Source organism: Prionailurus bengalensis, chromosome B1 (genome assembly GCF_016509475.1).
Source record: "Prionailurus bengalensis isolate Pbe53 chromosome B1, Fcat_Pben_1.1_paternal_pri, whole genome shotgun sequence".
NCBI classification, from domain to species: domain Eukaryota; kingdom Metazoa; phylum Chordata; class Mammalia; order Carnivora; family Felidae; genus Prionailurus; species Prionailurus bengalensis.
In genome coordinates, this window is record NC_057344.1 from 180,667,513 (window position 1) to 180,684,112 (window position 16,600).

Sequence of the window (16,600 nt, forward strand, 5' to 3'; positions counted from 1 at the left end):
TACTATTAGATGCGTATGGCTAGCTAATTTCACCTGATGCCATTAAACATTCAACATAACCAATTCCTTTGAGTTTTGACTCAATATGTAAGTTTTAATTCCTATAAAAACCTACGTTCAAAGAAGTGTTATTTTCCATTTTTTTAGTGTTTCCTATTGTCTCTATATTCTTGAATTTTCATAGAAAATTTAAAACATTGCTTATTGATTAATGTGGGTCTTCCCTCTTGGAATTTGGTGACACAATTATTTTGATCCATGTAATATCAATTTCATCCTGGTGTTTGTCTCAGTATCACCAGTTTTTTAGTAAAGTATGATTCAACCACTTAGTGGTTGCAAACCAACTAAGTTTTGTCTGGACTTTTCAAGAACCATATTCCATCAACCTTTCCTAGGACCAAATGACTACCATTTGTAAATGCACTTCATGCTCCACTCATCTCCCCAATTGGCAATCTCCTGAATTTTCGGTTAGTTGGCCACACCAGTTTTCACTTATATCAGTTACAAAAGGCCATATTTCATTGCGAGACTTAGTCTAGGAATTAAGTGACCTAGTTACATCAATAAAAATATTAAAGAAAGACAATTTCCTCAATTACTCCTGATATAAATATCTGTAAAATATACCTTACTAGGATCTTTGTATACCTTCATTTGTTGCAACATACCTTATCATTAATTCCAGATGTGTATGTAATTTGTAATCACTGAGAATTTGGTTACCTGAAGCCAATTTAAGCTCTGACCCCAAGGTGACTGTGTTTGGAGAAAACACCTGTAAGCAGATAACTCAGGTCATAAAGGTTACATGAGAACATAAGAGTGAGGTCTCAATCTGATAGAATCGGTGACCTTGAAAGAAGAAGAGACACCAGAGACCTCTCTCATTCTCTCCGCATACTTACCCTGGGAAAGGCCATGTAAGGACACTGTGAGAAGGCACCATCTGCAAGCCAAGGAGAGAAGTTTCACAGAAGCCACTCTGCTGTCACTCTGATCTTCGACCTTCAGAACGGAGAGAAAATAAATAATCCACCTCGTCTACAGTGTTTTGTTATTGGAGTTTGAGTAGACTAATAGTCTCTAAGAAAACTGATAGGCGAATAATCTTCCAGTGTTTGGCTGAGTCATAATATTTTAATTTGAGGTAAATCTGTAATATTGTTTTCTTGAAAAAAAATCATGGTGACAATGCTGGATTTCCAAAAAACGCACTCTAAAAATATAAAATAAAATTATGAAGATATTCTTCTAAAATAAAGACTCAAATTTATTGTAATTTAAAACCAGGAGGAATTTAAACCTCACTGTCACCTTCATTATCATTACTTAGAATTTATAATTTAATGGCAACAAATTTCTACTAACCCCATTCTCAGAAATATCATTCTCTAGCCAAGTATCCTGATTCATTTTATATCCTATGTCACTGTCTGAAATCATTTGTTTTTAACCTTCGTGGCAGAATTCATAAAACCTCTCCAGATGATTCTAATGTGTGCTTAGAGTTGAAAACCAATAATTTATTCTCAGCTTGGTCCCAGGAACAAGAAAAAATTTTGAAGATGATTGGTCTCATTCTTTCCTACTTTCCTTGTATCCACCATCTTTTTCCCCCCTCCGTCCCTCTCTCCCTCCCTCCTTTCCTTCTTTCCTCCCTTCCTCCCTTCCTCCCTCCCTCCCTCTCTCCCTCCCTCCCTCCTTTCCTTCCTTCCTTCCTTCCTTCCTTCCTTCCTTCCTTCCCTCATTCCTTACTTCCTTTTTTTTTATTCCTGCCCTTCTTTCTTTTTCTTACTAAGGTTTTGTGTAGGGTGAAGTTAACAGCACAAGACTGAAGATGATTCCAGACTCTTCAAAAGAACACTCCATTGATCCCAAGATTTTGGAAGTGGTGACAAGCCAAGATTTGCAAGAATATAACAACATCCCTCTTCCATCCCCTCTTTTTCTGTATGGATCGTCTTTTATTTTTCTCTTGACTAGGAACTTGTCTTTCATCAAAATCTGAATTCTCTCTGTTATTTGTAGTCGATCTCTATGATTTGAGTCTTTAGGCAGGTTCCAGATAGAAAACAAGTTGGAGTTTAAAAAAAAAAAGAAAAAAAAGTCTTTTTTCTCTGCAAGAAACCTACTTTTCTAATATATTGTATTAATATGGACTCAAAAAGTCAGCTCTAAGTCTCATAGTTGATATAGCAATTTATTCTGAGTGGAATCCCCTTGTCCTTCTCTGAAGTGATAAGCTCAACATCAAGCTCTAATCGTAGAAAACTGTAGGAAACCATTTTATGTGACTAATTGAAATGTAAATCACATTAGTATTCTCAAATATGGCCATACCATTATTTGATCTTTATGCCTTGATTTTATTAAAAGCAAAAGAGGATGATAATAAGCTTCATAAGATTGTACTAAAGTTTAAGGAATGCAATCCATAATCAGTCTTTAAAAAAATACTTAGGATATGGTAAGCTTTCAATAAATGATATCTCACTGTTATCATCATTATTATGTATACAGTGAAAATTTAGCATATATCTATATAAAAATCAATTTGACCACAATCATTTGGAACATACATAATCTCAGGAATTGGTAGAATAAATTATTCCCTCTATGAAAATAATACATTATTTTTCAAACTTACGTGAATTGCTTTGTCATATTTATTTATTTTTTTTTTAATTTTTTTTCAACGTTTATTTATTTTTGGGACAGAGAGAGACAGAGCATGAACGGGGGAGGGGCACAGAGAGAGGGAGACACAGAATCGGAAACAGGCTCCAGGCTCTGAGCCATCAGCCCCAGAGCCTGACGCGGGCCTGGAACTCCCGGACCGCGAGATCGTGACCTGGCTGAAGTCGGACAGTTAACCGACTGCGCCACCCAGGCGCCCCTGCTTTGTCATATTTATAGTAGACTGATAAAAAAGATATTTTATTAGCTTGCAATTGTTTATGTAGTTTTTTTTTTTTTACGTTAGGACAATTTTTACACGATAACTTTTATATTATCTGAGACAATATTTAAAGCACAGGTTGATTTTCTCCTTTGTCTCATTTATCTTGTGTTTTCCGCTAAGTGCAACCAAGTAGCTGCTGCTAGGTCAGTCAAAAATGAGAAAAATGTCTTTATTTGGATTAACGTCATACCCCATATGAAAACATACTGGAAGGAGATTTCTGACGTTATAATATCCATTATTCTGCCTCTCTGTTACCCTTATTTGGAGAAAAATAATGCTATTCCAACTCTGCAATCCTCAAAAGCTTGTATATGGATATTTAAGTCAAGACATTAATATAATGTATGTATTAAAATTACCTTGCATAATTAAATAACTTATAACGTATTAGTCAATATTTGTTGAACAAAATGATCAAATGTATAACTTAAGTAAATGTAGGATATCCTCATTGATCAAATCTGAATAATTTAGACACGTTATCAGTTAAAATTTTACAACATGCTTTTAACAGTTGAGATACATGAGATAGAAAGTCAGCCATTTTAATGTTTACTATAGAACATGACTTCTACTTTCAATACCACCATTTCAGGGACTAAAAATAAATTTTTATTTAGTCTAATATACATTTATTTCCAGAATATATCACAGTCTAGATAAGGGTTTTAAATAAAAGTGTTATTTAAAGTGTTAGAAAATTAACTTAAAATTACTATTGATCCAGGGGGGCCTGGTTTGTTCACTTGTTTAAGAGTCCGACTTCAGCTTAGGTCATATTCTCCCGGTCTGTGAGTTTGAGCCCCCAGTCGGGCTCTGTGCTGATCACTCCGCCTGGAACTCCTGTCTCCCTATCTTCCGAATCTGTGTCTCCCTCTCTGTCTCTGCCCCTCCCCCACTCACGCTCTGTCTCCCTCTCTCTCTCTCTCTCTCTCAAATAAATAAACATTAAGAAAAATTACTGTTGATCCAGTAGTTGCACTACTAATCAGATTTCCCTGCTGTAAGACTCGTGTGACTAAAATATGTTCTACTGGTTGAACTTCTATATGCTCTCCCACGGTTCCCAGCCTGGATGCCTTTACTTCGGACCGTGTGATAGTTCCAAACAATGAACCGAGAATAAAATTCACACTCCAGAACTTTATTCCTCTGCCATCATGGTCATGACAGTCATGTGTCAGGAAGAACAAAACACAAGACCACGGTGGCCCAGCTGATGTGTCAATGGATGAGGCAGCTGCCTGAATCAGTTAGCTTCACCTGTAGCTGTGAGCAAGGCTTTATCCTGGTTAATGCAGATGGCGTCACTGGGATACGGTCAAGGATACAGAGCATAGTTGTTAACTTTGTTTTCTCTGTGTCAGACACAAAGCTAAGAACATTATCTCCATGGCAACCCGGGTTGTCTGAAGTGGTCAGTAGTACCACAGTTAAATAAGGTGATAGGGACTGTCAACTGGACACAGAACGCATCCGGGTGGACTTTTGATATTTTGACTTTTTTATGAGTATTTATTTTATCTGATGGATATTCTATGTGATGGATTTTTTTTTTGGAATCAGATCTCAGTTTTTATGAAACTTAGTATTTTCTTAATTAAATAGGCTATGTTAAGTTACTTAAAGCATTCCATAAACTTTATCTCCTTTTCTGTACTAAGGGGGGAATGAAAATAATAATATCTAAATAACTTCAAGGATGAATAAATGAGATTTTTTTAAACCAAGCACTTAGAACCCGAAAGGTGCTCCTTTTTATTTTTTTTATTTATTATTTTTTTTTATTATTTTTTTTTTTATTTATTTTTGGGACAGAGAGAGACAGAGGGATGAACGGGGGAAGGGCAGAGAGAGAGGGAGACACAGAATCAGAAACAGGCTCCAGGCTCTGAGCCATCAGCCCAGAGCCCGACGCGGGGCTCGAACTCACGGACCGCAAGATCGTGACCTGGCTGAAGTCGGACGCTTAACCGACTGCGCCACCCAGGCGCCCCGTAAGGTGCTCCTTTTTAAAAAGTTTCTCTCGGGGCGCCTGGGTGGCTCAGTCGGTTGAGCGTCTGACTTCGGCTCAGGTCACGATCTCGCGGTCCGTGAGTTCGAGCCCCGCGTCGGGCTCTGGGCTGATGGCTCAGAGCCTGGAGCCTGCTTCCGATTCTGTGTCTCCCTCTCTCTCTGCCCCTTCCCCGTTCATGCTGTGTCTCTCTCCGTCTCAAAAATAAATAAGCGTTTAAAAAAAAATTAAAAAAAAAAGTTTCTCTCTTCTACTGAATTTCCAGTGTTAGCTATGTTCTAAATGATAACTTACTAATACACTACTCAAATGAGTCAACTAGCATTCCAGAACTAAGTGTTCCTACACCTGCCCAAACTACTTGTGGTGCTTCTGAGCAAGCAGGAACTAAAGGCATTCAGAAGGAGCCTCCCAAAACGTGCCACTTTGGCATGTGGATTCTTTTGAGCTGAAGACAGGACCCAGAAGTCTCAGGGAGATCTTGTACCTCTCTTTTAACTGCCTCTAAAAATTTAGATAGAGGGCCTGGTCCAAGAATAGCGTTATCACCAGAGATAACTGCAGAGTAAGGGCTAAACGTGATAGATAAGCTGTGGGTAGCTTGGTAGGAACTGTTGATTCAAATTCCTCTTTATGTACCGTTGTCTCTGCATGGCATAGCAAGTTTTGTTTACCAAGCATTTGCTCTTCCCATCATCCTGTGACTTGTCTTCCTTACTTTTGAAGTCCCAGACCCCCCACACCTTCCCCTCCACTCAGGATGCCAGATTAGCCTCAATTGCCTAACTGTCTTGGAGCCTCTCGTGTCTTGTGGGGCTGCCATATGTATAAAATTAAACTCATTTTTCTCTGGTTAATCTGTCTTATGTCAATTTATTTATTTATTTATTTTAAATGTTTATTTACTTTTGAGACAGGGAGAGACAGAGCATGAACAGGGGAGGGTCAGAGAGAGAGGGAGACACAGAATCCGAAACAGGCTCCAGGCTCTGAGCTGTCAGCACAGAGCCCGATGCAGGGCTTGAACCCAAGAACCGTGTGATCGTGACCTCAGCCGAAGTCGGACGCTTAACCGACTGAGCCACCCAGAAGCCCCTGTCTTATATCAATTTAATTGACAAATTTAATAGCCAAAAACACCTAGAAGTGGGGAAGGAAAAAGTTCTTCTCCCCTACAGTACCATGGAAATTTCTGGGAGATAAACTCCCCTTTCTAGAGAAGCATCATCTAACTAAAATCCATGAGGACCATCTTAAAATATATTTTAGTATTAAGAAAAAAACAGAAACAAAACTGGTATCATAACCTATTAACTCACAAGGACCAGGTGATGGAGTCAGGAAGTGGCTCACTTGGTTTGCAAGCATTTAAATAATTTGAAAACCGATGTTTCGTACATTTTATTTCAGTTATTTGTAAGATTAGATCTTATTTCGAGGTAAACTTGGCCAATGTTAGTGTTTGTGATAGCATCAAGCTCTGGCCTATTAAAATATATCTGTTCTATAAGCACCACACACTGGGACCTTCTGTCTTCATTCTGGAGGAGATTAATGCCGTGGCCGCGGAATACAAAGGTTACACACCTTCTTGTTTTACCTTCAGAAACAGTGATAAAACGTGTATCAAACCCCCACTGGCAAGGAAACATGGTTTTAATTACTGTCTCCATTCTTTCACTTGCATAGTCCTCCCTCTAGCTGAATATCAAAGTGCCTCTTTAGTCAAAACAAAAATGAGTGCAGCAGGTGTTTGTTTCCTCCTTTGTTTGTTTTATCTCTCTTTAGGGACTATGGTCACCGACGCTTCTTACACCACAGGCTATGTTGCAAAGAAAAAAAAAATGCTCCCTATAAGTGACAACAGATTTATTTAAATAAACCCTCACTGGGTGAAAATCCCACTTCTGAGTTATAATGCACTTGGTATGTCACATAGTATATTTCTTTGGCTAGGGAAGTCTGGGTGGCTCAGTTGGTTAAGCGTCCAACTCTTGATTTCAGCTCAGGTCATGATCTCATAGTTCCTAGGATCAAGCAAGCCCCTCATCCGGCTCAGAGCCTCCCTAGGATTCTCTCTCTCCCTTTCTCTCTCTGCTCTTGATTCCTCTTTCTCTCCTCTTTAAAATAAATAAACATTTATAAATGAATGAATGAATGAATGAATAAATTTCTGTGGCTAAAAGGTTGGCAACTGTATGCGTACAATAAGAGAGTAAGAATAGTTACATAAGTAGCATCCTGACAGGCTTAGGCCAATCTTTTTGGTTGTTTTTTGTGTTTTGTTTTTTCATTTTGCTAATAATAAAGTAAGTGTTGTGAAACTTCATAGAGGAAGCCGCGTTTAAAATCGAGTTTGGAGTCCAGCAGGGGGAGCCCTCATGCCCTACCTCATGCATTCCCAACAGGAAAACCCCACGTTACTATTCCAGCGGTAGAAAGGAGCAATTTCTCTTTGCCCGGCAACAACTTCAGCCACTGAGAAAGTACCACAACTTAGCCAATGAGACACCGGCAGCACCCTGACTTCTCACTTTCCTCCAAAGGACTTTCATTCGAAGCAGTCCCTCCCAGCTTCCTCCTTTTTCTCCATGAAATAGCATTCCTTTGCTTTAAACTCTGGATTGTCTATGGTTTGCCATAGCTTATATATCCCAAATTACATTTCTTCTGTTATTTCTAAATAGACCTATTTTGTTGGGAAGATAGCTAGATATTTTCCTTTTTTTTTTTTGAGTTAATTTATTTATCTGGAGACAGAAACAGAGCAACCCAGTGGGGGAGGGGCAGAGAGAGCGAATCCCAAGCAGGCTCCAGGTGCTGTCAGCTTGGAGCTTGACCTGGGGCTGGAACTCAGGAACCCTGAGATCATGACCTGAGTGGAAACTAAGAGTCAGGTTCATGACCAACTGAGCCCCCAGGTGCCCCTAGTTGTTTTACTTTTAAGGTTGATAGTAGACAAATATACTTTGTTGTATTAAATACACCTATAATATACTATGAAATATTTACTATAATACAATTTCTAAGAATTTACATTATATTTTTAATAAAAATAAAAACAATGAGAAATAAACAGGACTAATTTCTTCTGATTAGCAGGACATTAAACCAATGACAGTACTTGGTAATCATGTGGTGTTTCATGGCTTAACACAATAAAATATCGTGACTTGTCCTATTTTTCTTGTCTAAACCCTATTAATGTTAGTACCGTTTATTTTAATCTCCTTTTGCTCTTCTGTAAATTTACCTAAATTTTGTGTTTTTTTAATGAGAAATATGAGTCTTCCAAAGACCAAGTACGATGGATAATACATATGTAACTTATCTTTGGTATTATCTTTCCTTTCTATGGAGAAATCAAGATTTTACTGATTCATTTAGTTTACATTTATTCTAGCATATTCAATGTTTAATTATCAAAAAGACAGCAGCATCCATTTCTTTCAATAATTTCTTTGAGAAGGAGAAGCAAATGATTAGAAAAGTATGAAGCAACTATATTGTAAAAGCATGCTACATACACTTAGTAGCTACTGTAATTTTGCTGCCAACAATTATTTTTAATTTTCTAGTTTTTGTAACTGTTTGGAAAATTCCCCTCATACCACTATATGGTAGAGGTAGATGTTTCCATTGTGATGCTCATTCTCCCTGGCCAAAAGTTGGGTGCATTTCTCAATGTAGGCCAGTCTTAGTGTTTCTGGAATATTGATTGTTTCATAAGGGTACATAATTCAAGTAGAACCAAACAGCATCTTTTAGATAGTTAAATAAATCAGGAGTAAGACTGTGTGTGTGTGTGTGTGTGTGTGTGTGTGTGTGTTCTCCTAAAATTTCTATCATTGCAACACTGGAATAAAATGAATGCAATACTATTGATATCCGCTTTCTACATCATACAGAAAGAATCTTTTATTATAATAGAGACAATATACATCAAGAAACAGAATCTAGTAAGAAAAAGAAATAGAAAAAGAGAGTGAAAAAAAGCATGAGTGAAAAAGATAGATGGAAATAGAGATGCGTTGAGGGAGAGAGAGAGAGAAAGAGAGAGAGGGAACAAAAACTGTTGGCATCATTTGAATTTGAGTTCCTGGATCCAGATGTAACTAAAGCCTGACTTCCCCATGAATTTCCCAATTACCGGAATCAGTAAATTCCACTTAAAACTTAATAAAAATAGCACTATTGAATGTTTATGTCACAGAATGTTAAAAGTTACCCTTCCACTGTCTCAAGTTTCTTCACAGGGCTGTGATAGAGGACAAGGCTCTAAATCCTACAACCTCAGATGAGGTTCTCAGACAACTTTGCAGACTTGCTAGGAGATACTGTAACTCATTCAGGCTGCACATACCATTTACTCTGAGGCTATTTGATAGACAAAATATATATATATAGATAGATAGATAGATAGATCTAGATCTAGATCTAGATAGATAGATAGATCTAGATCTAGATCTAGATCTAGATCTAGATAGATAGATAGATAGATCTAGATCTAGATAGATAGATAGATAGACATTTTTTTTTTCTTTTTTCAGCTAGAAAAGGTCAGAGGGGAGAATTTCTTTGGAAAGACTCATTCCCCTACTCTGTGTTTTCCCCAACCCTTTCTGCCCAAGGGCAGGAGGAGAGGGTACTTCCCTCTCATTCAATCTAAGAGATGGCTACTAAAGAAAATCATTTGGAGAGCTTTACAAGGTTCCCCTAGAAAAAGAGAGACATATGTAAGGTGGGATTTCTGCTTTTCACCTACCTAGATATGTCTAAAACCCAGAGACTTTGGCTGTATCATGCTTTGCCCATTGGTGGAACGTAAAGAAAGGAAGTCTTGGGTATGACTGACTACCAGTGTTGGCAGGACAATGACATATATATTTCTCCTGAGTCAGGTGGATTCTGCCAAAACCAGATGGAATGACCTTGAGCAGTCCCCTGCCCACAAGGACAACAGAAAGACCCAAGGGAATGAAATGGCCACAATGAAGACATAACTTACTAAAGCCACAAGGCCAAAGGGAAAGCCTTGAGTAGCTAGCTGCAGGATCTATCTACATCAGTGGAATTGTTCACAGAGAGTCCCATTGTGGTTTCCAAACAACCCACAAGACATGAATCCACCTTTAAAATCTGCCTCCCCTAGGTTGCACTAACAAAAGATTATGATGGGACCAGTGAAGATCTTTATTTTTCTTCTTTCCTACAGCTCCAACTCGGGAGGAACCAAATAAAGCCCTATGAGAGGGGAAGAAGGAATGAAAGATCCATGTGTAGAAACTGGGAAGAAGCTCACACCCCCACTCTTGACACACTTCTGGATTCCAAATCTTCTGATGTTTGCTTCTTGGGAGAAGGAGAATCTTTATGGGAGAAGGAGAATCTTTAAATGTCATGACACTTTAAAGGAAGGGGACCCTATGATTTAATAGTGGTTCTGGTTACACAAAGGAAGCTGCCATATATTCATTTCTTCACTAAATATTATTAAATACTTCCTAGATTCCGGGCATTATTCTTCATGGTGGATAAAACAGTAAACAAGTGGAATGTTGCTGCTGTCATGGGGTTTACATTCCATTCCATTGGAAAAGACAGAAACAAATAAAATGACACAATGAGGAAGACTACTTCACTCAGTATGATGGAGAAATTAAGCAGGGTAAAGGGGATCGAGAGTGACTGAGGATGGGATAAGACATTACAGTCTGGCACGGCCTTTCCAAAGAACTAAAGAAAGGAAACTAGATCCTACTTTTAACCCAATCACAGTGTTTCTAAGAAACATAAACAATGTTTCCAACAGACAACAATACATAATCTAACAGGGCAAAGACAAGATCAAACCTCAGGTACAAGATTGAATACATTTCCTACCTTTGAGTAGTTGCTGCTTTATTGCCTGGATCAAATCTTGCCCTGCTTTATTCTTTCTTCCTGCCATACAAAATGATTTAGACTTCCACTTCTAGAAAAGGCAGAAGGCCTGTGATCCAGGATCATAAATAAGGAGAGAAAGAGGGTTAGGAGATGGTGTTAGAAAGGCAGTCAGATTATTAGGACATATAGACAAAGGAGATTGCACTTTATTTGATGTGGATTGAAGTCCTTCGGAAGATTTTAAGCAGAGAAATAAAACAATCTAACTCTAAAAGATTACTCCCATTACTGTGTGTAAAATAGATTGATGAGGTGGGCCACAGGGTGATGATGACAATAATAGAAGCAATGAAACCAATTAGGCCATTTTTCCTTGTCTAAGTAGGAGATGATAGTGGTTATGACCAGTTTTAGAGGTAAGAAATGTAATAACTAATGCATTATGTGTAAATTTTAAAGGTATGGCCAATAGGACTGTCTCTGGAATTTGATGTAAAGGTGGAGAAAAGGGAGAAATTATGAAAGACTTTTGGATTTTTGCTTCAACAACTGAGTTAAGGGTGGTGCTATTGACAGTCACAGGAAAAAGTGGGACAATGAGGTTTAGTAGGAAAATAAAGATTTATCTTTTGGTGAGTGAATATGTTGAACAGATATTTGGATATTAAAGTATGAAACTGACAGCTATATTGATGTTTGGACCCAATCAACCTAGAAATGGTACAGTTATTTCCATGATCCTATGATGTCACGTATGTGTTGTTGTTGTTGTTTATCACTGCACTATGGTTATGCTAAATTATGTAATTAAAACCACTGTTGATGGAAACGCAAAAAGAGAATTCAAAATCGTCATGAATAACACAATAAAAACTTTAAAAACCAGTATCTCATATAAGCAGTAACACACTTTTATGCAAGTTATTTGGTTAAGAAATCTATAACTAGAAGGGGCGTCTTAGTGACACAGTTGGTTAAGCACCAGACTCTTGATTTCAGCTCCAGTCATGATTCCAGGGTTGTGGGATCGAGCCCCTCATCAGACTGCACTGACAGCATGGAGCCTGCTTGGGATCGTCTCTCTCCCTCTCTCTCTGCCCCTTCCTCACTTGTGGGCGCATGTGTGCGCGTGCACTCTCTCTCTCTGTCTTTAACTAAATAAATACATAAACTTAAAAAAAAGAAATATATAACTAGTATAATAAACATGACACTTTACCTTGAAAAAGTCATGAATTTATGGGGCGCCTGGGTGGCGCAGTCGGTTAAGCGTCCGACTTCAGCCAGGTCACGATCTCACGGTCCGTGAGTTCGAGCCCCGCGTGGGGCTCTGGGCTGATGGCTCAGAGCCTGGAGCCTGTTTCCGATTCTGTGTCTCCCTCTCTCTCTGCCCCTCCCCCGTTCATGCTCTGTCTCTCTCTGTCCCAAAAATAAATAAACGTTGAAAAAAAAAATTAAAAAAAAAATAAAAAAAAAAGAAAAAGTCATGAATTTTATTAACATTACTTGTGGAATTTGCTTGCTGCATGCAAGAAGAAGAGAACAAAAGAAATATAGGAAATGAGTGAAATAAAAAAGGCCCAAAGGGAGAAAAAGAACAGAGAAAGAGAGGAAAAACAAACAAACAAAAAAAAATAGAGTGAAGGGAGAAGGGGAAAACTAAAAGGAGAAGAGTGGTCACTGAACCAGGCTGACCACAGAAAGGGTTACAGCTCGTGGTTTCAAGATTGTAAAGTCATGGGAAGAAAGTTATTGAATTGAAAGGAACATTGTACCAACGGATATGGATGGATGCGGTTCCTTGTCATCAAGAGATGTGTGCATGTGTGCATTTTGTGTAGTCCTACTCTGTTAAGTTCAACTGAGTGATTTTCTGCGCTTACCTAGTATTTCTCTATGACAAAGTTGTAAATAAGCAAATGTACTCAAATCGGTTCCTAATATGAAAATTGCATTAAACAAATTTGCATTTTCAAAATAAGCATTAATGGCAGAACTGACTATATTTAAAGCCAAGCAACTAGATAACAATGATAACAATAGTAACAATTATTCTACTATGACTAGTATTGTTATGAGTATTTGGTATTTACAAAATGTCAGACACTATTCTACAGTTTTTATGCATATTAATTTATTTAATCCTCATAAAATGTCTATGAGAAGAAAATATTTCAGAAAGAAAGACATGGACAGACTTTGGACTTTGTGTGATGGAGCTTGTTAGTAATTAGTAGTAGTAACTAGTTAGTAGATGAAGGTGATTTCAGAGAAAACTGGCTAAAATCCCTTTGGGAAAATATTTTTTTCTAATTTCAACTGTAATTCACAAGATTAAAGTTTCAGTCTTCTTTCAGTCAAGGTTATCATATATGGTTTGCCTCAACTGTGGGAGTAATTTTACTACCAAGGGGAGAATAAAGTCAATGTTTTGATGACTGAGTATTGTTGAACCATCCCTGAATTTTGCCTGTAACAAATATTAAAGTTTGACCTACCCAATCCAATTCTAGAGGCTCTAGGTTATGGGTGGATGGATGGATGGATGGATTTGTGTGTGTGTGTATATATATATATATATATATATATGTGTGTGTGTGTGTGTGTGTGTGTATTTCATATGTGTGTATTTCATATATATTCTCTTAAAACTTGAATTCCACATAGGACCCACATTATGAAGTTGATATATTCACTTATAAATTACAAATTCATAAATCTGATAAAATCTGGATTTTCAACAGCTTCTGATAGTTTCTGTTCACAAGCAGAATTGATGTAGAAAGTGAAGGGCCAAGGGTACAAGATACCATATGGCAGGCAAAAAAAAAAATCACTGCTTGAGGAGACTGAAAGGAAAGTCTGGCCCTTGGATATTTTCCATGTTTCTATAATGACAGCAAGAAGTTGAGAATTTTCAGGAAAGAAGGTGATGATATATAGACAATAAAACCTTCTTTGGGTAATGAAATTTGTGAGAATGGAATGTCACAGGAATCTCACAGAGAACAAGAGGAAACCACAGGAAGGTCAAGCCACCAGGCTGCAGGCTCAGGGGGGCCTCAAGACCCGCCCAAGTTTGTGCCACAGAAACCATTTGCTTAGGTCCAACATGGTGGTGTCCACCCTGGGTACTCTCTACCTCTCTGCTGGCCTCCTGACTTCACCAGAGCTCCCGTGAACAATTAACAATGACTTTAAATCATCAAAGGTCTTATTGGGAGCATCTGAATGGGTGATCTTGAGGTATTTACTCTGCAGAGACTGCTACATGTTCAACAAAATTCTTTTCCTTTCCCTCAGTATTTCACAGCCTGCCTGTTAGATGTGGCCATGTCCCTGAGTTCTAGCAAAGGGCGTGTGAACGTGGACCGAAGTGATTTCTACCACTTCTACTCTTACCTCATCGATGCCTCTCACGGGATCTTCTATTCTCTTGCTTCCCCTCTCCTGTCTATGAAGTACCAGTGCACAAGATGGTCTCAGAAGCCACATGTTAACATGACAGAGCTTCTGTCATTCTGTCTTTGAATGAGTTTATGTCACAAGGTTCCAATCAACAGGCAACCATATATCAACACTCACTGGTTTTGCAAGAGATCTGGCATCTCTTTACTGGAATGGTGATGAGTAATGCCAAAACTGGTCCTCATTAATGTGCCCTGTTCAAGATCATTCACTGAGGGCTAACTACCTGGTGGGCACACTGCCTAGTGTTTTGTATGTTTTCTCTCATTCGATCTTTTTTTTAAAGCATTGTGTTCAGATAAAATAATAAAATGATGAGAAGAAGGCAATTTTATTTTTGCATTGCAAGTCTTCCGCCTCTGATAGAGGTATCTGGTGCGATTTGAGATTTTAATAAATTGAATTTTGTTGCAAGATCAAGGAAACCTCAAATTCATAATCTTCCTGTTTAAGTTCAGCCTGCTGGAGGAAGAACAACACACAAAAGAGCAATGAGAAATGGAAAATGCAAGCACAACTTTGTTATTAACTGGTGTAGTGTCTCTTTCCACATGCTGGTCTCTTTGGCAAACCCTTTAATAGGCCCCAAATCTCTTACTTGGCAGAATAGTGCTATACCCATGTGTTTGAATGTTTAATGCAATATAGCTCCAACTACTACTAAATGTGGCTAATTTACTGTCCTGAAACTCTCTAAAATAGGTCCCTCTTGGATTGTAGCAAGCAAGACAGAGGGGTGGGCAGAAGGAGAGCCTTCCATTTCCTCCAAAATGTAATAAGCTTTTTAAAAATAACTCCATTTCCAACGCTCACTCTTTGAAATTAACCTCTCTTTTACAACTTCTTTCTTTTATTTCCCTACTCTCTAATTACAGCCCAACCTGTTCATTATCATTGTGACCTGTAGCCCCTTGACCTACTCCCTATTCTCCTAGGTCAGTATTTCTCAATATGTAATTAGAGCAAAATTTCTCATGATTAGAGTGATATTGCTCAATACATAATGTAGCGCACCTGTGTCAGAATCACCTGGGGGTACTCATTACAATGCAGAACCCTGGCTGTACCTTATTCCTACCGTATTAGCAAATTCATGCTGGTGCCAGGGAAATTTGATCAATAACTGCGAGTTAGATTCATACCTGGAATGAAGGGTGAGAATATGAGACTCAAAAACTCGGGCCATTTCAAGACATGACCTGGCATGTGCTTCACTCTGCCTCTAGATTATACAAATGAGAAGCTTTTAAAGAATGCATCTACTACAGCTTAGAAGGCCACACTTTTTGTCAATCGGCAGCCCTAGAAAGTCCCCATTTTCCATCTCCACTCCCTTCTCTCAAGTTATCTGGCATTCCTGGAAATTCACACACACAAAAAATCTGCTAATTGAATTCATTGTAAATCATTGCTTTCTAACTGTGGCTGGTCTCTTCATGTTGCCTGTCAATTTCATACTTCCTGTCTCCCACAATCTCCCAAAAAGTCTCTCCCCATCCTCACTTCAAACCTTCATGCCCATCCCTAATGTTCCTATACTCTTATGCAAAACCAGTTGCCAACAGAATTTTATGAAGGCATCAGCCTTCCTTTCCAACTCGGTGTATCTTTGCTGAACACCTTCTGTTTACTCACAAATTTGAGAAACAAATTCCCTTCTTTCATGTCAAAGCTAAGTCTGCCTTTTTCCGTGGATATCCATCCCTTTAAATGGAGGCCTCGCTCATCTCTTCCCCAGCTTTCGAGCCACATTGAGCTCCCATACCGAAAAGAATTTTTTTCTGGTCATTCCTTATGAATGTGTCTCCCACAGATTAGTCCACTATGACTCTTTCACCACCAAATATCGTAATAGAATAGCTTGCCCGCATTGCCTCACTTTTTTCCTTCACCTACTTTTAAAACTTTGCAGTGGTTTCTCCATCTCTTATCAGAGAAGAATTACCCTCTGAAAGGACATCATAATCTCCTGTTGGTGATGCTCAACAGTAGTTTCATTCTCCAAGTTCCGTACGGTATTTAACGTTGCTGCGGCCCTTCCTTCTTTACACTCTTTAGTCCTTTGGTCCCATATGTGACATGTTCCTGGTCCTTCTGTGTCAACTCTGTGCTTCTTCTTTACTACATTCTTCCTCATCCCAAATGTAAATGTTCCTGACAGTTCTGTCCTCAACTCTCAGGCTGCCATTGAGGCAAGATATCAATAGGAAAACAGCAAGTCCAGTGTGTTGTATGATCTGATGGGAATGAGCAAAGGGCGC